Below are 25,210 nucleotides of genomic sequence, written 5' to 3' on the forward strand. Positions count from 1 at the left end.
AATGCAAATTACATTACAATATACACAACACTAGCCATTGAATCCATTGATTGTCACTGTTGTTACCGATGTCAATAGGTCAAGGCACAGATACTCACATTGACAATCAATGGAGACCCTATAATAAATAAGTTACTTACCCTTGCTGGGATGAAGGCTCAACCGTGTCATCCTTCTCTGCAGCACCAATCATCTCAATTGGACCCAAATCAATGCATACTCACAATTCTCATATCCTTCTGCTCATAGCTTTCTACTGTCAGTGTTGTTTCCTTGTGTGGTTAGTCTCCGCCCAGTAATGCTTCTGATTCCTTCTGGTTATCTACATTACATAGCAGTAGCCAATCATGATGGAGGAAGTTGCCCAGCCCCTCTAGCAACCCTTCTGCTTTCTTCTGAAATGGAAAATCCAAGGCGACCTTACTGATAGTCACATGGCACTCTATTTGAGAAACATTGCCCTAAAGACTGACCATTTGAATAACCAATTTTTGTTCTTTGTAACTTTCAATAGTTTCTAAAAAAAAAAAAAAAAAAAAAAAACCTTTGAGCATAATTAGCAATTGTAAGCCAAGCTAATGGTACAAGTAAATTATGTTTGGTACATTTGAATGCATTAAGCTTTCTCTCCACAGAACAATTATTTCTTATCATAATTGTACTTCCACAAACAAAATCTTTCAGCAGGAACAGACTGGATGTTTATGGACTGAGTTTCGGTTATGTATCTGCATTTGTTTGATAAAAGCAAAACTGTATACCACAATAATAGATGTAGAAGACACAATTATGCTAAAGAGAATCCTTCTAAAGGGAGCATAATTATTTCAATTTGCTAATTATTTTTTACTACTTTCCACTTTACATTTTTACTACTGTACGAATGAAATTAATTTACATAGTGGTTAACATTGTATGCACTATTTAATAAGCAATGTAGTAAATTAGTATAATTTAATTTAGGTTTTCCTTTCTCCAATAAAGAATAAGATTACTTGACAGTCTTACTGTAGGTGCCAGATTCACGAAGCTCTGTTAGCTTATTTAACGTAATGCTAATCAAATTTACCGTTATGTTAATCCTAACGCCTATGCTCAATAAAGAATAGTGTTACACTAACCTAGAGTTCACCATTGAAATAACGTATCAATACATTTTTACGGATGTTAGGCTTACTCGTATGCAAATCAAATGTTAATGACCATTAACCTAACAACACAGATGTCCTAAACTGTTAATATTAGCACAGGGAAATAACATTACGATAAATAGGTTGCACCAAAACTTGCTGTTATTCCCAGCCAGACCATCATTATCCTAATGTTATTTGCTAGAATTCCCTATAAACTAAATACATGTTAAAGTAAAAAGGTGTACCCTAATACAGGGGTGCACAAACTGGGGGCGCAAGATTGTGTAGGGGGAAACAAAATGGAGATTTAAATCTCAAACATCCCATGGACTAATAGGAAGCTAGCATCTGTACTGGCTTCCTATTGGCCTGAATTATGTGGAGGATTTAAATACAAGGAATTACTAGTGGCACCTTTCCTGGTAAGTATTTTGAGAACCAAGGGGCATCTGGAGCTGAATGAACACGGTTTATCTGCTGGGAGGCCCTGCTTCCCATCCATTAAAAAAAAAAAGTGAGTTCAGTTTTGTCCAAGGAAAGACCGCTCCTTTAAAGCAGCAATCCCGCCTACTATTTTTTATTTAATTTCTTTTTCAGACTTAACATTTGTAAGAATTTAAAGCAAATAAAAATGCCATGTATGAGCACAGTTTCAGACTCAAAGGTTCAAAGAATTTGAACTGGGGAGTACTCCTGAACTGAACTGCGCTATATTTACTTGCTCATGTTCAGGAACTAAAAATGACCACCAAATCCCACAGACCAATAGAAAGCTGCAACTTCATCTGTGAGATGATGCTGCTGCATCATTTTTTAAATTCACAGCAAGAGCAGCAACCAAACCCTCTTGCTTGTATGATTAAAAACAAAATCAATACTGGTAATGGGCAGGATTGTTACTTTAAATGTTTGTGGGGCAGTGGGTTATAATTTACATATTGAAGTACTGAATATTATATGAATATTTATGTCTTAAATAATATTTCTATTTCTACTTTGTAGAATATCAAAAAGCTTTTGGCACAAGAGACAAGAAAAGAAACAATGATGAATGATTAAGAGCAGACACTGACTATTGTGTCCAAGTGTAAGACATTTAAGCATACCAAGGTAAGCCACTGGAACCACCACAGTTGATGGTATGAAACACATTACTGTACAGACTTGTGGGATGCAGATCTATTCAGCATTGCATTGCGGTTCATTTGAAAATTAATACATTGCCATTGTGCTTGTGTAAATCAACATGAAGTCAATTAGTGGTTAGTGGTTATTGGTGGTTATTTAATAAAGTGTGATAATTCTGATTAGGGCAACAATGCATGGAAACTCCCATTGACTTGGTTTTGAGAGAAGCCTGAGGCCTCGGCCATGCTCCCTGCTGGCGTGCTGAGGCGCGCTAAGGCGCAGGGAAAGCGGGTGCTTTCCCTGGCCTTGCGTTTGCTTACCGCACGCACTGTCAGCGGGCCGTCAGGGGGCGGGCCGGGGGCAGGCGTGTCACTGGCCGGGGGCGGGCCAGTGACATCACGGAGCTGGTTCGCCCTCATTGGGCGAACCGCTCACGTGACCGGCCTGTCGCGCCGGCAAGCGGGAGGAATTTTAAATTCCCCTAAGACCTGCGCTTTCGCAAGCGCGCGGAAGCGCAGGTGAGCCCCTACTAAAGCCGCTCTAATTGCGACTGTAGGGGCTCAGTGCTGAGCGGGAGCGCGCCTCAGCGCGCTTCCGCCAGCAAGCAAGTAACATGGCCAAGGCCTAAAGCACAACTTACTAGCCAGAAATGAATGGCAGAATAATACAACTTCTTTTAAAATACAAGCTGGTGGCTCATATGACATCCAAGGGATGTGAGGGAACTGTGGACATAATTGGATCGTAAAATAATGACTTCCTCTTCTGTTCCTGATGTTCATGGGCCTGAAAGGTTAATGCCACTTTGATTTACCCACACGTGACATGTCCCACTTCCAACAGAAGTTACTAATAAATCTTCTTTTGGTGTCAAGATATCTGAAGCTCATAATACATCTTCCTTTTTTACTAGCCCTACCTCCTACATGTGTACTGAGAATAATGATTGAAATCACATATTTCCAGCTTAGAACAGAGCAAAAATTTAGACAAGCTGTTTTGACAGTTCTCTCTAAGTTGACTTTTCACTAAATTGTGATAGTCATTATTGAAGAAATAATCCCTTCAGAGCATTGCATTGCTGGCCAATAATGCCTTGAGTGGAAGAGTTGAAACCTTTAACCCAGCCAGTAAAGCCTGTTCTGAAGGCATTATTACGATTTTAGGCTAAATGTATGCTTTTGGGAAAAAAATTCATAAATAGACACTTTTCTATAATTTTTTAAAGATATTCTACATTTTCTCGACCTTTTGTTTTCTTTCTTAAACCCTTCTACATTTTATTTAAAACGTTTACAGTACTTGTTTATTAAAATACAATTGCAAATACAGTACAGCCCCCCCCCACACACACTCTCTACAGCCCCACACACAGACACAGACTATAGCCCCCTCATACTACAGCCCTTTCTCACTTCCCAACTATAACGGTGCTCGTCTCCGATAGGAAGTGGACGCTCAGAGCTGAGGTAGGGGTAGATGATCACTGACGAGAGCCAGTCCACAGAGTCCTGTTAGAGTAATCATAGTCAGAATACAGGTAGAGGTCAAGGCAGATGGCAAAGATACAATACAGGCTGCGGTCAAGGCAGGTGGCACAGGAGCAGTGGTTGGGGTCAGAGGCTGGGGTCAGCAACAGGGGATGCACAGGAACACATGGATAAGCATACCATGCTCGGCAGGGGCTGAGAGTCACTGACTGTTATTTAAACCCTGGAACAGGTGCAGCCAATTACCAAGACCAGGAAAAGATTTGCCAGGATCAAAGATGACTGTAACAGACACGTAAGGGCAAGTTCCAGCAAAACCCAGGACTGGAACCCTTACAAAAACTACCACTCGCCCCACATGGCAGTCCTCTCATCCCCCCCCCCTACACACTGTACATCTTCCTCTCCCTCTACACACACACACACACACACACACACACACACACACACACACACACACACACACACACACACACACACACACACACACACACACACACACACACACACACACACACACACACACTGTAATCCCTTTTCCCACACACATTAACTGGAACCCAGCCTGCCCGCCCCTCCCCCAAACACACATACACATACTGCAGCCCTTTATCTCCCCACACACACACAGTATACAGTCCCTACTCCTGCTCTATACTCTCTCACTCACACACTAAAAGTAACCCTCTTTTCTCCTCAGTGTTTCTCCAATGCAGAGCTCTCTCACATGTAGCTGATATCACTCAATTCCTTGGCACAATTTCCTCTCTGAATGTGAAGAGTGAGTGATTAGTTCTTGGGGATTTTAACCTCAATTTACTTGACCCTAAAAACAACAAAATCTGGACACAACTCAAGTTACTAAATTTAACCCAGCTAATTTCCCAATCTACAGTACATGGACAAACCTTAAATCTTGCAACCATTTCTTGCTAGAATTGATTCTATCTACATATTCCAACATAATCTAATTCTCTGGTATCTTACATGACATTTTTCAGTGACCATGCAATAGTGTACTGTGTCAGGAAAATTAGACCACCCAAATCAAGCCCTCTTGTTCTACTCACTAGAACATTTAGAAACTTTAACCCATAAAAGTGTCTGGCTAATCTTACCAATTTACCATCTTAGGGACGCCTTGTGCAAAAGCTACAAAGTAAGTGGCACTAACAAGGATCTTAATAACTACCTACGGAATATAATAAAGCTGTCTCAGATTTTAATCTGGTCTGTAACTTTTACATACGCCTATAATATATGTTATCTCTTGCTGTGCATGGAATATCTTGTATATAATGTATAACCTAAATCACTTAATGTAACTATGTATTTGTAATCCTGTATCTGTCATCATAACTCTGTACCCAGGACATACTTGAAAACGAGAGGTAACTTTCAATGTATTACTTTCTGGTAAAACATTTTATAAATAAATAAATAAACTGCCCTCGATTCAAAACCAAGCTGATACTGGACCCAGATTCTGCATTTGATTATTTCCAAACAGAGTTCTTAAAACCCACCTTCCGTGGGACCCACCTTCCATGGGTTACAACCAACCTTTTTGCGCTTTACAATTTTAGGGATGCCTTGTGGGAAAAATACAAACTGGCACTACCCAGTATCTTAATTACAGAAGCATGTGGAGTACATACTCAAGGCAAACGAGACTAGCAAAAGCACAATATTAGTCTGACAATTTCATCACTTTTCACTGGATTATTCACATTATTTAGTTTAATTGCACCTCGCATTGTTTGGTTTAGGTTAGCGTTTGTAGGGAGTTTATTTAGGTAGTTTGTTTGTGAGTCTCATTTATTTTTTATTGCAACAGGCCTAACATGGCTACTTCTATTTTATACATTTTATTAAATAAACTATTATGACACAATTAGGGATAGGTAATGCTAGATCTACAGAAATATTAGAAGGTTTTGTTTTTGGGGTTACTAGGGGTTAAATCCAGATGTCTGGTATACTGTCTACATGCAACCCCACATGCAACCCCATTACTTTAGCTATATGGAGCAGAATTGTTTAGGACACTTTTCCTTGTGCAATGTTCTGATATGTACATGACACTAGGGGGACAGGTTTTCAGAAGATTATACTAACCTCACTCACACATCTATCTGTCAGGGTCTGTGATGTTGGAAATATACCAGTAGAAAAATATATTCGGGGACAACACAAGGAGCTTTCAAAATAACTATTCCTCCAACGGGCAGTACTAAGGACTCGGGGCCATCCCTTAAGGTTGGAGGAAAGGAAATTTCACCAGCAACAAAGGAAAGGGTTCTTTACAGTAAGGGCAGTTAAAATGTGGAATTCATTACCCATGGAGACTGTGATGGCAGATACAATAGATTTGTTAAAAAAAAGGTTGGACATCTTTTTAGATGGGAAAGGTATACAGGGATATACCAAATAAGTATACATGGGAAGGATGTTGATCCAGGGATTAATCCGATTTGCCAATTCTTGGAGTCAGGAAGGAATTACATTTTTCCCCTTAATGGGTTTTTTTGTTTGCCTTCCTCTGGATCAATAAGTAAGTATAGATATAGGATAAAGTATCTGTTGTCTAAATTTAGCATAGGTTGAACTTGATGAACCTACGTCTTTTTTCAACCTCATCTACTAGGTAACTATGTAAAAAGGTAAAAATGCTTTATTTGTAAGAAGCTAAAAAAAATCATGAAAAAATACATAAATATTCATATGTGCTTTAAGTAACCCTCCCCTAACTAATTAACTAATGATATTGCTAATATAACGAACCACTCTGACATTACATTAAACTAAAGTATTTTGATACATTGACGTCAAGAGATACATATTGTCAATTACTTCCATAACAGCTTTTAAATGCCAAAATTGCCTGACTAGAAACTTCATAAATAGCTCCGAAAGGAACCACTTGAGACAGAGCTATACATCTGTTATACCACAAACCTTCAGATTAGGGCTTGATGTCTCTCCCCAGAGGAATAGAGTTACAAATCTACACAGAAACAAAAGAGAGTGCATCATGGCCAGTATCTTGCTTACTGTCAACCAGTAATTAAAGCAAAATGTGTATTGCAGCATCTTGACAGATACTAAGCACAGACAATATTAGACACTTCAAAATTGTCTTTGATATCTGCAGTGATGTTGACAAGTTGAAAATAAGGTATTACCATAACAGTGAAGAAGTAAATATATTAGATTGATATATTTAGAAATTACTTTGGTTAAATTATTATGGCTACTATGAGACATGAAGAAACTTAAGTATCATAAACTGCAAACATCTTTTCCACTACTCTATTTTATATTCTTAATAGCGTATAATTAACAGCTTTATATTATGAATACAATAAGAATAGTTTACTTTCTGTTGATCTGTATCAAGTGATAAATGTTTCGTGTGTCTATTTAGTAAATATTATGTTTAGGGGAAAATGTACTATATAATAATATATTGTCTTTCTACAACTCCATGTTGCCAAGTTATGTTTGATTATCAAAAGTAAAAATCTTAATTAGCCAGTATGCAAAGTGAAGCACAGAGTAGACCACAAATGCAAATCAAATCTACAAATTATTGCTGTAGAGTGCTGTTAGCCAACATTTATCAGGGCTGCCCTTATCATAGAAGAAAGAGTTAAACTCTAATAAATGTCATTGCTTATAAAATGGGTAATCCCAGTTTAAATCCCAGGGTGATGCTCGTGACTATGGCAAGTCATTTATCCTGGTCTTTAGTAATTCATAATTATATCATATTTTATAGTCACATATAGCTAAGAGTCCTATTGCACATAATAACACACTTCTATTTATCTATTAATTTCAGATCATTGTGTCTATATTTGGGACACTATATAATTGATATCACATTTAAGTCCTTTACCTCCTTCACCATTTTTATGTTGTTGTTTTTTCATCGGTAGAATTTCAATATTAAGGTTATATACGTCATTATATTGTCATTTTCTATTATAGGGATTTTTTGTTCATATTATAGTATAGGCTAATTGCCAAATTTGTCAACACTATTTATTTAAGAGTTCCTTTTTGGCATGTTTTATGGCATTATAGTTTTTTATTCTTGTGTTCTATTATATTATAATTTATACCTATTGGTATTTATGAGTCATTTTGAAACCATTTTGGTTTTATATAAATAGCATTGTATATATAATATTGGAGTATAATTTTGGAATGAAATATTTATATATATATCTTTTAGATATTGTCATATTTGTTTTGTATTGTATTGTGCCCTTGTCATTGTATACTGTGTATAGTATCCATATATATTGATAACCTTACATGCCCCTTAGAAAATTGATTTCCCAGTGTCATTAGGAGCGATTTCGGCTCCTATTACCTTTATTATCACATTCAGCTGTATACCACGGAACCATTAGGGTATATATATGCAGACATATCACTCTTCCCCACTTCCCTTTGAAAAAGTCACCCGTGTGTGACGAAACGCGTCAGGGAGCATCATCACGTAGACGCACAGACACTACGTCATCACAGAGCGCAGGAGGAAATCTACTCGAGCGCCGGACACCACAGAGACCCACGAGCAAAGCTGTTTTTCCTTGGGACCTTTGGAACTTGTCTCCTAACCATCCACCAACCCAGGAACTCTTGCAACAGTGTGGTTCATCCATCTTTGGGACCGAGGGTCTTCTACAGCATCAATACAGTTACTGGATGGTGGTGATTATGATCACGATATGCTTTTAATACTTGTACCCTTGTGAGTGCATTTTTTACCCCCCCCCTCCCCTTCCCCTCAATAAATTTATGGTTTTACACTATGGGGCGTGCGCTCTCTCCTCTCTCCTTTTTGCAGATTCCATTCGGATGTGGTTCATCCCCCTGAGAGCAGCCGGAGACCCCCAAAACCAATCTTCATTTTCATCATTGGACTATTACCTTGAGGACTGGTTTTTACCCTCTTTATATTTTTTTATATATTTTTTTTATAGATATATTTTTTATATATATATTTTTGTCATATATGTGTATGGTAATACTCATTACAGCATTATATCATATATAGGATATATCTGTCTATTCACCATATTAGTTTAGGCACTTAGTTTAGATTATATGTATTTATTCACATTAGCACTTATATTTAATACACTATAATTATATTATAATTATATTTACACCCCTACTAGGCGCTGCTTTATTGTTTTGTTCGTCATATATATATAAAAACCATAAGAACATTTTTTGCTAGAAATGCATAATTGGCTTAAGGAAAAAACATTACACTTTAAGACCAGGAAAGGACAAGCCATGCCATGACATTAAATATAAAGGTATTTGTACATTTGGGAAGGAGGGAAGTGCACGTATTCATCAGTGTGTAAAATTAGTTTGTGTAACAGGGACTTATCCCTGTTTAAATAAAGCAGCCTCAGAGCTCTGAGAATCCAACAGAGAGATAGATGATTGCAGCGACTTGATTAATTAGTCTACACTTGGACTAATGAGAGCTCTGTAAAAAGCCTCATGTAAGACACAGGAGAGAGATTCCTTAGCTCACATTTGGGCTGACAGAAGGAGAGCAGAGAAGCCTGCACACAGACACTGTCTTGAGCACAAAGGGTGTGCTGAGAGCAAGACATTCGGACACCCAGTCACCTATATTTCATGGACACACAGGACCCAGGAACCTGCCAGTGACTGACAAGCAGTGCCACCTGCTTAAGGTATCTCCTGAAATTTTGGGGTGATAGGCTGGTGATGGGAAAATCCCTCCAGTCCTGCAGATAGGGTCTGGGAAAGTTAGTTAACCCTTCAAAGGGATAGGGGTTTGTTATTTTGTTGTTTTGGTTTGCTGTGTTATTTAAAGGCTCAGGCAATAAAGCCTTATATTAATTTCACCTTAAAAATGGTTTCCATTGCACACCTCTGCACACATCTCTTACATATGGTGTTAGCAGTGGGATGAGAGGTGGCCCTTGAATTTAAAAGGGGCCCTGGAGACTGCCTGTGAATTTTTGTGCTTTTGCCTGCATACAGTTCCTGCAAACAGCATGAGCAGCAAAACAAAGAATCACGTGCAGAAGTGACCAGATTTAAAGGTCTACACATCCAGACAGAAAAGCTACAACTCCACTGGAGAAAGCCACAACGCCACAGTTTGACTGGGAGGACTGCGACAGATGGTGACCCAAACAAAGTACTGATGCTGTGACTAGTGTCTACCCCACCACTGGTCAAAGAAAAGGAAAAAAAACATGGGATTTTAAAATGGCCACCCAGCTGAAGTCAAATACAGACTCTGCAAGAATGGGTAAGAAAATGTGTTAGATGTAAAGAGCCCAGCCACACGGAGCAGTGTCCCTTCAGGCCTTATTCGGATGATCCCTATGTGGCCCCAGAAAAATGGCAGCAGCCAGAAGAATATTTTTTCCAACGAGCCAAGGAACTGCAGCAGCAAGCAATGCGCTGTGGTCACAAGGAAGGTTCATGTTTTTGTTAGCAGGTGCACATCCAATATCACTGATGAGAAAGAATGTGTACACAGCACCTAGCAAAAGAAGAAAAAGTCTACAGAGACACCTGTGAGAGCTACAAACTCTGCAAGCAAAGTCTGCCTAGCTGTAGGACTACCAGCTGGGGTAGAGAGAGAGAAAACAGATGCAATAGCGCTTCCCGAGATCAAGAAGAAAAATACACCTGATACCACCAAAATGGAGGACAAGCTGTGGCATTCCTGTAATGAACCCGACCCCACGGAAGAGTGGCCCTTCCTATCCTATGAGGATACGGGTGAAGATATCTCTTATGGGGAACTCGAACTAACTCACACCCACAAAACACCTCAAGGATAGTGGAGGTGCCTATTCTCGGTAGACACCGAACAAACAGGTCTCTATGATCTCAAAAATTCCTGCCAGCTAATGCAATTGCAAGAAAATGATGGAGCCAGGAGGATGGGTAGGCGCAGGAGGTATTGCCTGATGTTAGCAGTTCAGTCCTGCGCGCTGGGGCTGGCTTGTCCGGCAAGGCTCAGATCTTACTTCCGGGTTGCGACTGCCTTTTATGCAGACACTCCGATCCAATTACCCAATTAATTATTTAAATAACTAAATGTAAGCGTGGGATATAATATATATTCTCTGAGTATCTACCAAGCTAAAGGTGTATGTGAACATTTACTTAAGGAGGTGAGATAGTTACTAGTGTTTGTAGATATCTACAACACAATGGTCCCATATAAAGATCAAATTGAGAGGAGTGTTTAAATCCCATACTGCTAAAGGCTGTCCCTGTAGGTGTTGCATACATGCTTAATCATACATAAATAGTATCACTAAGCCACAATTAATACCATAATTAACAAAAAAATAAAAGATTAAAAGAATGTGTAGGGGGTTAAAGAACAAGTGGGGGGGATAAAGGGGGGGGGAGGGGGATGGGGGGGAGGAAGGGAAGGGGGAGGGGGGCAGGGGGACGGGGGAAGGGGAAATAAAGAGGGGGTGGGAAGGGAAAAGGGGGGAAAGGGGGCGAAGGAAAATAAGGAGGGGTTGGACTGGGAGAGGGGGGGGAGAAAAGGTGGGAAAGGTGAGGGGGGGTGTAGGGGGAGGGAAAGAAATATAGAGAAAATAGGAGTGGGGGGGAGGGGGAAGGAGGGGAGGGGAAGGAATGAAAAAAAAAGGGGGGGAGGGGGAGTGGAGAAGAAAAAATGACGCAGAAAGGAGAAGGAAGAGGGGGGAATAGAGAAAAGGGGATAAGGAAGGGGAGGTGGGGGGAGAAGGGGGGGGAAACCTTTATTGATGGAGGGGAAAAACATAAAGGACATAATACAGAGAATGACGCAATCAAAATTCCAATTATCTTAAAAAAGGTGTCAGTTCAACATAATCATTAAGACCCTCCTGCCCTCATGTCACCCATAATCCTCTCTATCCCCATATATTGTACACCCACTGTACTACAATTGTGTACATCTTTAAAATGAGCTGGTAAGTGAGTAAGGGGTTTGGAGGTTGCTTCTAATTTAGGGATATTGGAAATGTTGCGTAGGTGCTCCATAATGCGTATTTTGAAATTACGTTTGGTTCTGCCCACGTATTGTAGTCCACAGCTGCATTGCAGAATGTACACTACATACGTGGACAGACAATCAACGTAGTTGGAAATTTTATATTCAAGCCCTGTGACAAATGATTTAAAAGATTTGTTGGTTAACATTTTTGGGCAAATCTTGCATTTGGTGCATCTATAATTACCAACCACTCCCAATGTATCCCTCAGATCTTTTTTCCTAGATTTATCGGTGCCCTTTAATAAACTAGGAGCAAGGATGGTTTTGAGGGTTTGTGCCCTTTTAAATACAATGGGTGGTTTTTTGGCAAGAAATTTTTTAAGGATGGGATCCATAAGTAGGATATACCAATGTTTGGACAGCATCCCTTTTATAGATTTGTGTGATAGATTAAATTTGGTGACAAAAAAAGGTGTTTCTTGTTTGGCTTTAATGTATTCCACAGTGTTGGACTCTGTGGTATTTACAGTAATGGCTGGTTGACCGGTAAGGATAGTTTGTTTCCTTTTCCTGATCTCTTGTTTTTTCTTATTCTTTTTTTAATAGAGATTCTCTATTTTTGTTCAAAGCTTTACGATAGGATTCAGTGATAAGCTCCTCTTGATAGCCTTTTTGTCTGAAACGCTCTATGAGAACCTTGGACTGTTCCTTAAATGTATCAATGTTTGCACAGTTTCTTCTAATACGAAGAGTTGACATTTGTTTCTTTAAAAAAGGTTTTGGTTAAGAGTGAATCCCCCTGAGTGTAGATAGTCAGATCTAGAAAGGTTATCTGGTCCTTCTGAATATCACTGGTAAAGGTGAGGTTAAAGTTGTTAGCGTTGATTTTATCAACAAAGCTGTCAAATGACGCCTTGTCACCGTCCCAGATGACCAGAATATATATTGGATCGGAGTGTCTGCATAAAAGGCCCCCCCATAGGTGTCTCTATACCGCCTGATGAAGCACTGAATAGTGTGAAACGCGTTGCGGAGTTTATACAGTACTTGTTGGTGCCCAGACGTTTGGTTGTACAAGTCCCAGCTTCTTACGAAGCTTTGAGCTGGTTTTACCTGCTCGAGTGGGAAGTAAACAGGCGATCGGAGGGCAGCTCCATACGGGTCCTGCGACAGCCGCAACCCGGAAGTAAGATCTGAGCCTTGCCGGGCAAGCCAGCCCCAGCGTGGGACTGAACTGCTAACATCAGGCAATACCTCCTGCGCCTACCCATCCTCCTGGCTCCACCATTCTTGTACTGGCCGCTACTGGACATTTTTAATATGATGTGTAAGTTTTTACATTTTATTATACCAATTGTCTTAACCTTTGGTGCGCTTCTGTGTTTCTTTCAATATCTTCTGACGTCGAAGCCTTCCTACGGAAGTTACCAGTGGAGGAGGGGTGCCTCCACATCACAGTAGCAGCAAGAGGGGAGAGTTGATCTGCTTCAAGATCCCTTCTAGGAAGCATGAGCGCGGATTGACTTTCCTGCAATTGCAAGAAAAGCATGGTGGATTCTGTGAAACTGCTGAAGTTTCACACCTAGAAGGAGACCCCTTTACCCCTGATGGAATGGAGTCGTCCAAAGCAAGAAAGCAGAACAAGAAAAAGAAGAGGTTCTCCAATTACAATGGGAGGATCAGACACGTCCGCAGAACCCGCGGAAGAAAAGGGGGGCCAAGATGCCCTGCAGCCTAGAGGAAATGGAGAATTCGTCCCACGGATGACCGAATATCCAGAGGGCCCAAGGCAGTAGTCGTGTACCCCAAAGAAGTGTCTGTCTGGTGCTGACAGTGAGAAACCCTCAAACTATACCAGGGAAGCAGAGTCGGAACCAGCGAGTGACGATCCCTTTACCAGTCCTGAAGTTGCCCTGCAAAATGCCAGGCATGTCTATGAACAATTAAAACTGAAGAGAGAACATAATGCTGAGCTACAGAAAACTATGTCCACAAGGACCGAATTAGAGGATCTAAAGACTGCTCTAGTTACTGAGTATGCTACTAATGCCACCATGGTGGAAAAACAGAGCAACTCTGATAGAATGATTTCTAATCTGAAACAGAAGTATGAGGAGGCACTGAAAGAGATTTGTCTCTCTCTGCAAGAGGTACGCAATTGCCATAGAGAGGTGGAAGTCTCTCAGAATGAGGTTCACACTCTCCTCATAGAACTGAATACCTCACACCAGGAGGTTAACAGAGGTGAACATATCACAGAATGAGGTTCATACTCTTCGTATAGCACTGGATGCATCAGACCAAGAGATCAGCAGTTGCCACACAGAATTGGAAGTCTCTAAAATGGAACTTCATAGTCTCACTGAGGTGCTGGACATCTCTCAAAAAGCTTTCCTCAGTCTTAGTATGGATCTTAAAGTCACTCAAAAGGAGCTTTAGACCCGCAACCTAGATAGAGACCGCCAGGAGACTGGGAGTCGCAAATCAGAAGTGCGTAAGTGGAAGGAGGACTACAAGGAGGCCCTGAATATTACAGAGACTGCAAAAAGAGAAAATAAATGGCTGAAAGAAGAAAATTCGGATTTGACAGACCACGTAAATGAAAAGAAGAAAAAGCTGCACAAGCTACAAAAAATAAAGAAACTATTGGAAGACGAAAAGTTTGAAGAATTGGAGAAACACACAAGCAGAGCACCTTTTGCAAAACCAAATGCAAGGTCTGCGCACGCACCTCAAGGATTCCAAGAAGAAGAAGCGAACTCTGCAGGAAGAAAATCTGCAGGCTGCTAAAGAAGTACAAGTGCTGCAGGAATGTCTGATTAATGAGTATGTCCCTGCAGAGCAACATGAGTAACTGAAGTCTACCCAGGGCCGCCAACAGAAATCATGGGGCCCGTGACAAATGAAAGGAGCAGGATACCCCACCCCTCCACCCCAAACCCATAGCGCACCTACCACGAAAAAATATATTTTAGCGTGCAACTTTTACTTAACTGTTTTCTTATTGTGATACAGAAAAAAACATTACAATGCAACCTGTTTATTTCTATATTTTCAACAAAAAACATGTGCCTGCCTGCCTGGGTGGGTGAGTGGGTGAGTGACAGTGACTAGGTGGGTGAATGATAGTAGAATGACAGTTGGGTGAATGACGGTGGGTGGGTGAATGATGGTGGGTGGGTGAATGATGGTGGGTGAATGGCAGTATGAATGACAGTTGAATGACAGTTTGAATGACGGTTGGTGGGTTAATGTTGAATGTGGGTGGGTGACTTAAACAGTGACTGGGTGGGAGACAGTGACTTAGACAGTGACTGGGTGACAGTGACTGGGTGGGTGACAGTGACTGGGTGGGTGGGTGATAGGGACCTTGACAGTGGGTGGGTGGGTGACAGTGACTGGGTGGGTGACAGTGGGTGACAGTGACTGGGTGGGGTGATTTACCTTGACGGGTGGGACGAATTCCTCTCCTGCCCCCGATATCATCGCGGCAGCTGCCCGGGACGGGAGGTGGGCTTGAGGGCGTGGGAGGTGGGCTCGGGGGGGCACGGGAGGTGGGCTCAGGGGGGGCCATGGGAGGGGGGCACAGGAGGTGGGCTTGGGGGGAGCGCGGGAAGCTCGCTGCGGGGGGGAAGCAGGCCGCAGGAGGAGCTGGTACTTCCCCCTCCGTCCCACGTTGTGAGCGGGGTGGACATGCGGGCCGCAGGAGGACCTGGTCCTTCCCCTTCTGTCCCACGTTGGGAGCGGGAGGGTGGAGATGCGGGCCGCAGGAGGAGCTGGTCCTTCCCCTTCCGTCCCACGTTGGGAGCGGGGGGGGGAGATGTGGGCCACAGGAGTAGATGGTCCTTCTCCTTCCGTCCCACGTTGGGAGCGGGGGGGGGGGGGGAGCGGGCCCTGCGCATGCGCACCGGGACCGCGGGTAATCGCCGCCATTTTTTAAAAACTTTTTTTCTTTTAAAATTTATTTAATTAACTGGCGCCCGGCCACGCAGGGGGCCCAGGCCCCTCTGACCCACACGTTGGGAGCGTGTGGGGGGGAGCGGGCCCTGCGCATGCGCACCGGGACCGCGGGTAATCGCCGCCATTTTTTTAAAACTTTTTTCTTTTTAAATGTATTTAATTAACTGGCGCCCGGCCGCGCAGGGGGCCCGGGCCCCTCTGACCCACGGGGCCCGGGATGCCAGTGCCCTTTCTCCCCCGCTGTTGGCAGCCCTGAGTCTACCCTTAACACTAGAGCTTCGCTGGAGGCCAAGCTTAGAGGCAAAGTGACTCGGTACAAGAGGGAGCACAAGAGGTCCAGAAACGGAGGCACGCAGCTGCGGCCCTAGTGAAGATATTCACAGTGCTCTACAGTATAATGAAGGATACATTGAAGCAAGCTCAGAGAAAGCACAGTGAGGAAATAAAGTGAGGAGAATTGCAGGATGCACTCAAGAAACAGGGATCTCTCGCAGATGAATTAAACTTGCAGAAACGCCTAGAAGTGGAAGAGCTATAAAGACTGAGAAATGAGATGACAGCGAGAGAGAGAGAGTATGCAAAGACTTTACGGTCAGTGGTTACAACCTTGGAGTCTGAAAAGATGAAGTTGGAGAAAAAGATTACAGAATTAAATCAGTGAGGCTCTGCAGACCAGTAAAGTACAGCTGTCTCCTACACAGGAAAAGGTATTGGCCCTGCCCAAGCGTCGGTATCCCACAGCAACTAATGCCCATGAAGACAAGGGTACAGTGAGAGCTGGGGACACCGCTCAACTGCAAAACGAGATTGTAAAGTTTGAACCGCCTGAGCAAGCACTAGCTAAACCTTCAGCTGCCCAACAGGCAACAAACAAAGGTACAGATGTAGCCACGAGTATCCGAACACTTGCCTTAGAAAATCTGTGGCAATCTCCCAGTAATGCTGCAACATTTCTGTATCATTTCTGCAGACACAGTAATGGCCAATCGGATTAATACAGCGGGGTCCCTGGCAGTCCCATTCAAACTGATCTGATGAAGCTGAAAAGATAGGACGTTCTCTGGAAATGGATGTGGAATCGCAACTCAATTCCAAAGAAGTTGAACTAGCAACTGCATTTGTTGGAAAAAGATGTGCAGAAGGACAGCTTTAAGAGCTGAAAATTCAAATGGCTATTCTTGAACGCTCTTTAAGTGATATCATGAAATGGCAGGAGTCTAGGATAGTAGAAATATCCCTCCAGTCCTGCAGATAGGGTCTGGGGAAGTAAGTTAGCCCTTACAAAGGGATAAGTGTTTGTTATTTATTGTTTTTGTTTGCTGTGTTATTTAAAGGATCAGGCAATAAAGCCTTATATTAATTTCACCTTAAAAACGGTCTCCATTGCATACCTCTGCGTAGATCTCTTACAATCTGGCTAAAGATTGGCACGTCATTTTAAATTAGGGGCATTTTGAAGCATGGAAAGCAAAGTACCTGCAGTTGGACGTTCTCATTGATATAGAAAATTCTTTACATATCCCAATTTCTGTCAGATGGAGCTCCTTCAGAGTCCTATCAGTAGCAGAAGGGTTATTTTTTAACCTCTGTGCAGGTTGAATTTTCTGATGTTATTTAACAATATTGTGGATTTTCACAAATATGCATTAACTTGGGGCTCCTGGAAGTAGTCAATATGTTGCACTTTGGTACTCGGTCCTAGGGATAATAGGGGAAGTTGAAGTGGTCTACAGAACCCAGATAGGGGTCCAGCATCTTTCTCAGGAGTGGAATATCTGGATAACTTAATTGTGCTGTACCAATGGAATTAACTTTTGATAGACAATAGAAGACAGGGATAGTCATGGCAAGTCAACTGAACCCTTTTTTTTGTTGGAAGGGCAAATAGCAGGAGGTGGTATCCCTGTGTTGAAACCCAGGGGGGCCTGTAGCACCAGTGTTATAGAAAAAATAAACAAGTATAATGATTATAATACATTATAAATATGCCTTTTCAACCATTCAGCTGATTAACTAAAACTTGGTAGGTTCAGTTATCTTCGTCTTTGTATTTTGTGAAACTTTTCAGTTGATACGAAACAAAATACAGTATTCAAAACTGCTTGAAGTTTGAATGCCTTTAAAAAAGGCAATGTAATCTGAAAAAAAAATATAGTAATATCCGCTGCATCAAAAACACCACTTTAGTAGAAAATCTAATTTTTTTTGCATTTTGCTTTATCACCTATTCATTCTAAAGATTAATTCCCTCATTTTGTAACACAAAAATGGAAATTACTTTTTCAAACATTCAGAAACCTCTTTTATATTAATACAATTTCATATTTTAACTACTTTTATATAGGATTATATCATCTGGCAATGAAACCATATTCTTATAATACAAAAAGTCCAAAAATATCAAGCAGATAGTTCTTATGATCTACATTATAAAGAGAAGTTAGTGTCCAGCTCAGAATCACCTTGTGTTAATTTCTTTGAGCCATATTTACTACGCAGTACTAAGCCATACTGTAAGGCAATGGTTCTCAATCTTTTTTTTTACATACGTAATCAAGTCCCAAACTGCACCTCCTTAGGAAGGGTGGAAGCAGACTCACTACAATTTGTCACTTCCTCTCTGAACAACCAGAAGGGGAGGGCTCAAGGTCTGTACCCCGATAGGCTGTACACATACCATGAGTCACCACCACTTCAGTCACTCAGAGAGTAGCATGAGGGGGGTCAAATACCCACAGGATGGCCTGTCACAGACTTTAGCTACAAAGGACTTAAGAGAGGGGGTAGATAAGCAATCAGGACCAGCCATGTTACATATGTATGTATGTCATTATTTATATAGCGCTATTAATGTACATAGCGCTTCACAGCAGTAATACACGTGATAATCTAATAAATAACAAATAATACAAATAATACATAATGGAAAGAAGTGCTTTCAGACATAAAAGTGACATTTTGAAAAAGGAGTCCCTTCTCCGAAGAGCTCACAATCTAATTGGTAAGTAGGAGGGATGTACAGAGACAGTAGGAAAGTGTTCTAATAAGTGCGTCTGCAAAGGGCCAAGGTTTATGTATGAGGCTTATAGTATCAGCCACAGAGCTACTCATATACTTAGTTAAGGAGGTAGCCCAGCGATTCACCAGCCCAAATCATAGAGCCATTTATATATAGATAACAGTCTTATAAGAAAAGTTTTCTGTCTCTTGTAGCTGTAGGGGAAGGCTTCTCTGTTCTCCTGGTGTCCGCACCCTTGTGTGCTAAGGTAATGTCAGGATCCAGGTTTAGAAGTATTTTCCCTGTGTCTTGCTGGCAGCGTGCAGTCTCTCTGCCGCCCAAAACATCTGTTTGTTCCACATGTGATCCCAGTTGTGGACTAGGGAACTCGCTGTCTTTCTGTTTCCTGGGTCAGCTCAGCTCACGTGTGAGCTCAGGAAGAATCTCCTTTCCTGTCTCAGAGGCAGGCTTTTCTGACATCTGTAATCAGCCAGGAGGTGTTGGTTAATTGTCTACCAGCATTTAACCACCACACTGCTGTATTAGTGGCACATTTTTGAACAGGGATAAGTCCCCTGTTACAGGGTGCTAGTCGGGTATTGAGGGGAAGGGCATTCCAGAGGTGTGGGGCAGTCAGTAAGAAAGGGTTTAAGGCGGGAGAGGGCTTTAGACACAAAAGTGGTAGAGACAAGACATCCTTGAGCAGAATGCAAGAGTCGGATGGTATATAGCAAGAAATTAGTGCTGAGATGTAAGGAGGGGCAGAAGAGTGTAAAGCTTTAAAAAGTGAGGAGGAGAATTGAGTGTGTGATACAGTATTTGATAGGAAGCCAGGAGAGGGATTTCAGCAGGGAAGACGCTGAGACAGATTTAGGAAAGAGTAGAGTGATTCTGACAGCAGCGTTAAGGATAGATTGTAGGGGAGACAGGTAAGTGGTGCTATGCCATCTGGTGACAGAACACACCTTACAGCCCAAACAAGTAACTGGGCCATATTTACTAATCAGTTCTACACTATTAGACATCTTCCAGCAGGGCTTGGTAAATATGGTCCATTCAAGTGAATGAGCTGTAAGGTTTCTTCCAGCATAGAATATGTCTTATGGCAGAAAAATGCCAGGCAAATATGGCCCAATAGGCGGGAGTCATCAAAGTGAGACTTACACGATTGTTGCCGAATTGGCGATATCTGCCCTTGACATTAATGACAGGTATCGTAGATTCAGAAGCAATAGCGCAGATCGTGCATGATGACTCTCAACCAATGTATCTTCCGGTTCAAAAAGGTGTCTTATGGCAAATAAATAAATGGCAGATAGTAAATATGGCCCTATATTCTCCTCCAAAATATCATGCAGATGGAAATTAAAGCTACATCTGAAACTGTTTGCTATGTAGTTTAGCAGAGATTTTCAAATGAACTTATTCTCACTGAGAAATGTCTAAAGACCTTTAGAAGTATACTGCAGTAATGTGGAGAGAAGAGAAAGGGACAATATAGATCATAGTTGATTGCACCTTTAAGAAATGCAGAAGCAAATCTAGACCAGTATTCACCATAGTAGCTTTCTTGTATGTGTAGCCTGATTTGGAAAACACTATTGATTTTCTGGTTCTTCTGGTTTGGTCATTAATTCAAACAGTGATGGTGCTGGACTATCTAGTGTTTGATGGGTTAGGTGACAACTAGTTATCATTACAGCCCTGGCCTCCAGGGAAGAGGGCCAGATGAGAAGGATTTCAAGTGATAGATAACTGTGAGCTTGATGAACGTTTTATCCTGATAATGGTTGCCAAGGACAGAAAACAAACACAGCTGATAGATTTCCCTGAAAAAAATTAAGCTTGATAAGACTGTGAAGGTAATAAATGGTCTTGAATTGCAATTATATGTATACAGTATTGTGACTGAATCTTATCAGTGATTATGTGTAGTAGTTGAAGACAAATATTTTAATAATTGTATTATTGAAATCTGATTACCAGTGGTAGTGCAAATATTAATAACAATAATTGACAGTGTTCGTATTAAATAGTTTGGTCATTAGCTGCTATGAACAAACACAAACCTAAATGAACAAAATAGAATGTATAATGCTCCACGATGTCAATACAGAAAACAATTAAAGTGCAGTCATTTATTTAAATAAATACATTTAGTATTTGTCACATTTTAGCAACAACTTTTTTGTTTGCTGTAATTTTTACCTTATTAAATAGGAGCACTCTTGTATTCTTTGTTTTCCTTTTCTTATAGAAATGATATTTATTTTGCCTACTTAATAAAAACACATGAAAGGATTTGTAAGGATTAACTAAAAAGGATGAAAACTGAATGGGGATTATTTTTAATATTTTCCTGAGTTTTTCCCACAAAATGCATGGGAGAAGAGAGAGAGAGAGGTGGGGGGTGAAGACAGAGAGGTTGAGAGAGAGGTGGGGGAGAAGAGAGAGGTGGGGGAGAAGAGAGAGAGGTGGGGGAGAATAGAGAGAGAGCTGATGGTGGAAGAGAGAGAGAGCTGAGGGGGGAAGAGAGAGAGAGGTGAGGGGGGAAGAGAGTGAGGTGAGGGGTGAAGAGAGTGAGGAGATCATGACTCAGTTGTCCTAAGGTTTTAGACACAAGTTATATACATCTGTACATGATTCCGACTTTCCCTGTACAGATTAACCATACATTTTGGAATGGGAACATGATTCATTCATTCAAAAATTGGATCACTTGAGGAACACATGGATGCATTGGGCTTTATTCTGCCTCAGCATTTTATATATAGCAAATATACTTAGATTTGCTAAAGTGAACAAGGAATATCACTTCATTAATATGTATTGGTCATACTGACCAGAAAACCAGAAAATAACATAAGAATACTGAAATTCCAAAGATAATATAGATTGCTATAGTTAACATCCTTAGATTTTTGAGCTACTGTAAATGTATTCTGATCACAGCCGAGTGGATTAAAAACTGCTCACTCTAATTGTGGCATGAGGCAAGGCACCTTGAACTTTTGAGCATAATGGAAAGTGGCTAAGCATAATATGAAGAAGTTCCTTTCAATTATTAAAATGGCCCAGAAAATAAATGTATGCACATTTCGTGCTCTGACCATGAAAGAATACAAATGGTATTGATGAATTTATCAGTGCATAACTTAAGTATGGCAGAATAGATTTAGCAATCATATATTTTTTTCCTTTGAACACATACAGTTTTTGCTACACCATAATTCGGCCTAATACTGAATTCATTGGTCAGTAAAACTCACTAAATGGTTACATAATAACATATGTTATCTGGTTCCCTTAGTGATCTTCAATAAGGTGATTTCAGATGAACTCTTTATTTTATTTAACGTACTAGTAGACAGTTAATTGGTGGGTTGGATTAATGCAAATCCAGAATTCGGTGCTCAAAAGACCACACAAACTCTTTGATAAAGCATGTTTCCAGTGTGAAACATGTTGGAGGATTACTAGCACTACTACTTTATGTTTTTTAATCAATAGATAACGTTTTGGTCACCACGTCTTAGCTTTGCCATTTTGGTTGTGCACCGGCTACTTCTATTTGGATTTTTCACTAGTAGACAGTTAAAGCTGCAATCCCCACAAAATGAAATATGTTTCCACCTTACTGGAAACTGCTAGGTCCTGCGGAGCTCATCAGTGGTCCACTGACATCCAGGGATTCCCCAGCTCCCAAGAGTAGTTTTTGTGTGCTGGTTCTGACACCAAAATCTACAAATATGGCAGATACGACTAACATCCCAATGACGTCTCGGCTTTGGCTGCTGGAGCAAACACTGACTCTGCTGCCATTTTTTGTTGGGGGAAAGGGGAGGTATTCTTCTTGGAGCTGGAGCTGAGCTCCCTCTGGGTTAGGTTAGGGGATCAAAAATGTTGAGCAGCGGGGATTGATGCGTTCATATTTCCAGAATACAAATTGCTTATGAATATTTTAGTTATAGTTTTAAATCAGTAAAAGTGTATTTGTTGATCTGGTTTAATCTAGTACAAACTCTTTAAACCTACAAAATGAACTTTCGTATCAGAATGAATTGAGCCATAATATTACAATGTTTACTAAATAGTAGGCAGAGAATTAACCTTCAAATTAGGAAAATTAAAAAAGAGTTTTCAATTTGTTTAAAGTTGGTAACAATTTTGATGGGGAAAACCAAGGATGAGGGGAAGGTATTGCAATAAGAAGAGAGGTAGTAGTGCCCCTTTATGGATTACTGTAAAGACCTCACTTAGGGGCCTATGCACTAAACTGATAAAATTAGTGTATTGCCAATCGCCTTTGCATTGTTTTATCACGCACAAAACATGTTGGTAAAAATGGTATTAACTAAGAAAAATATCCAAGTTTTTTAAAGTTCGATAAAAAAAAAATGCTAGCCACTAAGGCAATTTAGGGGTTAAGAAACTCGACACACATAAGCTCATTTATTGGAGGCAGAGGGGGTGTGAAAGGGGTAGTTGACCCAGGGTGTGAGGTTAGGCCACCGGGAAGGTTGCTAGAGGAGTTAATCCCTTCATTACCATAGCGGCAGAGAAATCTCGATACCATTTAACCTCATTTTCTCAGTGTAGACAGACTAAGTGCTAGAAGGCACTAGAGAACTAGATAAAAATGAATTAAAATGACACACTATAACTTCCTACGCGTTTCATATCATAAGATACTTCTTCTCTGATTACACTGAGAAAACAAGGTTAAATGGTATTGAGATTTCTCTGCTAACAGCTAAAACCAGGTGTCGTTCCCTCTGAGAATCCCCGGCCAACACCACGTGACAACTGTAAGCTGCTGACCAGAAGCGGGTGCATTCCCTAAAGGGTTGTTTACAGTAGGGGAAGTTAAAATGTGGAATTCATTACACATGGAGAGGGATTTCAGCAGGAGAAATGCTGAGACAGACTTAGGAGAGAGTGAAGTAATTCTAGCAGTAGCGTTTAGAATAGATTTTTGGGGAGACAGCTGGGAGTCAGGAAGGCTAGATAGAAAGTTACAGAAGTCAAAATTGTGAGAGAATGAGGGCATGAATTTTATCAGTAGAGCGGCAGAGAAAAGGGCGTATCTTTGCAATGTTACGGAGGAAAAGTCAAACATTTTAGCTACGTTATATTGTGAATGTGAGAAGAATGAGGGACGAGTCAAATGTGATACCCAGGCAGCGTGCTTGTGGTACTGGGCATATAATAGAGGTGTTAACAGTAATGGAAAAAGGGGTGAGTAGGCCAGGATAGCGATGATGTAGGTGTTCTATTCAGAGACTTTGTCTGGACAACAGGTGTTGAGGTTGAAAAGTAAATTTGCACCCAAAAGATGGGAGAAGGTAACTTAGAAAATGTGTTGAGAAAAAAAAGAGGTCCCAGGACATACCCCTGTGCTACATCCACAGAGATTTTGACAAAGAAGGAGGAGGTACTAGACAACGAGACACTTAAAATATGATGGGAGAGGTAAGAAGAAAATCAGGATAGAACTCTTTTACTGACGAAAATAGAAAATAGTAGCGGAGCACTACAGAAATGGGTTGCGAGGCGTGATGTTAGAGATGAAATTATCTTTAATTGACCAAAATATACATACAGCGGTAGGCAAAAAAATTCCCCTAATGCATTTCACACCGATAGGTGCTTTGTCAAAGGGTGACTAGTGCTTGCGGCTTCTGCCCTTAAGTAGTTGTTAACTGGTATCTTGTGAAGAAATGGGTGTGCAGATGTATACCAGTGACTACGTCACATTTACATCACTGGGGCGCAGTAGCATCACACCCAGTGGCGCTCACGAGCAGGACGGCGGTTTTGTAAACTTGTTGCCAGTCGGAGATACGGCTGTATCACTGCTCATTACTTTCTTTTGCCTATCTTGGAGTATCTTTGGCTGTATTTCTACCACACTTGTACATTCTGTGCATATGCCAACCTATGCCTACACAACCATTTATGCTTTATCCAGACACCTATGTGAGTCTTTAGACATACATCGCTTGTGTCTACCTTTATGTACCATCCTACTGTGTCAGCTTGCATTTACAGATGGCCTGTTTGAAGAATACAAGTGTTGGTATACTGGCCTTTTACCTCTATAAACCCTCATAGACAGGCACATGTGGCTACAATGTACATTGTTTACATTTCTAGCCTATCTGTCTTTTCTAGCCAGTTAGTGTTTTTCTCAGTCTGCATACAAACATTGATATTTGGCTATTAGCCTGCAGTTTAGGTATATGTAATATTGCCTGACGGCACACATATTAACCTACCGCCTAGCCGTTCTGTTCTGGGGATTTTATTCTTTGTTTGTTTTCACTGTATATTATATGCTCACGTTTTTCGGTGTTTTTATCTAGTATTATAACTTTATTATTTTTGCTTTTTAACTGTAAATTATATTCATTGTTGTGTTTGCCCTGTACAGTATGTATGGAATATACACCGTGTACAGCCTTTTTCGAGGATATTAGAATCC

General features: G+C 40.9%; 1 protein-coding gene across 22 annotated transcripts in view; it reads left to right on the forward strand.

The window, feature by feature from the left end:
- Positions 1–25,210, forward strand: part of GULP1 (GULP PTB domain containing engulfment adaptor 1) — a 479,313-nt gene that overhangs the window by 152,463 nt on the left and 301,640 nt on the right. For 18 of the 22 annotated variants that reach the window (XM_075608428.1, XM_075608427.1, XM_075608432.1 and 15 more), the window contains one exon: positions 2,136–2,243. The exons of the other annotated variants lie outside the window; for them this stretch is intronic. The gene's annotated coding sequence lies outside the window, so the exon portion shown is untranslated. The remainder of the gene's footprint in view (positions 1–2,135; positions 2,244–25,210) is intronic. 22 annotated transcript variants of the gene reach the window in all.

The sequence above is a fragment of the Ascaphus truei genome, chromosome 7 (genome assembly GCF_040206685.1).
Source record: "Ascaphus truei isolate aAscTru1 chromosome 7, aAscTru1.hap1, whole genome shotgun sequence".
NCBI lineage: Eukaryota > Metazoa > Chordata > Amphibia > Anura > Ascaphidae > Ascaphus > Ascaphus truei.